We start from the raw sequence: 2,668 nt of genomic DNA, 5'->3' as shown, positions 1-2,668 counted from the left end.
CCACACTCCAGCTCTGAGAAACCTGCTGTTCCTGTACTCGGATGTATTTCACTAAGCCAGGAGCTTTACCTGCTGTAAGGCTTGGGCTCCATGCCAACGGCCCCTCCGGTTCAAAGGATCTTCTGTCACTTATTTTATTGCTTGTGTCTCAAAGTCATAAGTAACAAGATAGGCACGTGACTGTGGAAACAATTGTAAATACAAGTGAACCCCAACACCATGTTTGGTATGACCTTCAAGGCCAGACTTGTTCCTGGTATATCGGGAATGGGTGTGTTGCTTGGATGGGGTTTCCAGTTGGAATCATTAGCCAAGCATCTCTCAAGACTCTCAGTAGGGAGCACATGGCATGTGAATCTCCCTGTACCCTGATAAGGTGTCACACTCATGTTGGTGGCTTATTTCTTGCCACAGCATTAATGCTATATGGAAAAAGTAGCCTTTGCATGTTGAGTAAAGACTCCATTAAATATGCTATGCTCCAAATTCCAGAGACACAAAACAAGCTATTCTCTGAGCCCAGACTATGTAACACCCAAGGTCAAGGATGCATACCTGTCTGTGTGCAAGAGAAAAAGCTAAGAAAGGTAGGTGCAAACTCACCCTCAGGACACACAGTCCATAATTTACCACCACACCAAGCCTTCGAATACATGATCACCAGGGTACCTGTGCCAAATCAACCACCATGTTAAGTTTTCCCAACTTCTTGATGATTGACAGATTATGATTTCTGTGACAAAATTAAAGAAACATGGTGTCTTAGTTAGGGTTTCTATTGCTGTGGTGAAACACCATGACTGAAAAGCAAGTTGAGGAGAAAAGGGTTTATTTGGCTTACACTTCCACATTCATTGTTCATTGTTGGAGGAATTCAGGTCAGGAACTCAAACACGGCAGGATCTTGCATTCTTGAAGGGAGGAACTGATGCAGAGGCCATGGAGGGGTGCTGCTTACTGGCTTGTTCCCTGTGGCTTGTTCAGTCTGTTTACTTATGGAACTCAGGACCACCACCCCAGGGGTGGCCCACCCACAATGCACTGGATCCTCTGCAGTTGATCACTAATTGAGAAAACTTCTTACAGCGGATCTCATGGAGGCATCTCTTCAACTTTGGCTCCTTCCTCTGATGGCTCTAGCTTGTATCAAGTTGACACAGAACCGGCTAGTACACATGGTATTTTTCTCCTGACCTAAATATTTAAGTGTGATAAACGAATTTAATGGCCAAATCTCTGTTGAGTAGGTACCTTCTTGCCACTCACTCTGATTTCATGCCTTCAGTCTAGCAATGTCACATCTCCCAGCTTCCACACATTTACAGGGGGTGTTTTTATCTCTCCTAGTGGCTTCCTTTCTTTTACAGCTTGAATTGTAGAGAGCACCAACTATCTTCACAAGGAGATTCAAGTGTAGGAACTGTAGCAATACTTACTTACCAGTGTTTGTTGATTTTTCTGGAACTGTCTCTGGGCTTGTGCCATCACTCTTGTCTTTTGAGATTCCTTTGAGGTCCCCTGCTGACTCTCTGCTAGCTTCAGTTGTTACTCTGTGGACTCCTGTTGTTACTTTATGAAGTCCTGTCCTGTAGGATCCTGTTATTCTGTGGTTATCTGATGTTACTTTATTTTACTGCTGAATAATGTTGAAGTATATGATTGTATAATACACAGTAAGAATATCTGTGTGCTAGTTAAACTTGTTGAAAGCTGCTGAGATCCATGTATCAGCTTCAAACATGTCTATGTCTGTGTTCTCCAAAACCCCGACCTGGTTCAGGATGGGAGAGGGAAAACAGCCCCCTGGCTCTGAAATGAGAGAGGGAAACATAGCAAGCAACCGAGGGTATTAAAACATTCTGTCCTTGAGAACAGTTAAAAGGGAAACCAATTCCAACCAAGGTTATGCTCATTTTTCCCACTGCTCTAATCATGCCTGCAGTGGGAAGGAAGTGGGAAGCTGACCCGTGTGGAATGGCCCAACAATTAACCTGATGCTGCTGCTTTTGTTCGTCTCTCCATTATGTTGCTGCTGTCACTGTTGCTGGTTGTTAGGGCGCCAGATGATGGCATTTTGTCATATACCCATTGATTCTATCTGTGTGCTATTTTTTATTTGTTCTTTGGGTTTTCTTGTTTTCCTTTTTTGTTTTTTTAAGACAGGGTTTCTCTGTGTAGTCTTGGCCCTCCTGGACTTGCTTTGTAGGCCAGGCTGCCTGACTCACATTTATCTGCCTGCCTCTGCCTCTCTTAGTGCTGGAATTAGAGGGGTGCACCTTCACATCCGGCTGATTTGTTTCCTACATACTTAAGAAAGTCACTTATTTGAAACCCAAAGCATGGCTATTGTATATGATTCTCTGGACTCTAATGAACATGTTTCTTTGACCATTCCTGCTAGTAGGAGTATCTATCGTTACTCCATGTCACTGTGGAATATCTATTGTTTTGTGGTTTCTCATATTAATCTGTGACTTCTCAGTGTTACTTCATGAGCTCTTCTTTATAAGCTCCTGCAATCACTTGATTTCTTAATACAACTGGTAAAATTCTCTTTAAAGGGACTGTGTAGATGCTATTAAATTAGGCTAACACACACTTTAAAAATAGCTTTTAAACATGTGTGTGTGTGTGTGTGTGTGTGTGTGTGTGTGTGTGTGTGTGTGTG

Source organism: Psammomys obesus, unplaced genomic scaffold (assembly GCF_907164565.1).
Source record: "Psammomys obesus unplaced genomic scaffold, mPsaObe1.curated_primary_1811, whole genome shotgun sequence".
In the NCBI taxonomy this organism is placed as follows: domain Eukaryota; kingdom Metazoa; phylum Chordata; class Mammalia; order Rodentia; family Muridae; genus Psammomys; species Psammomys obesus.
Note: the sequence above shows the minus strand (reverse complement) of the source record.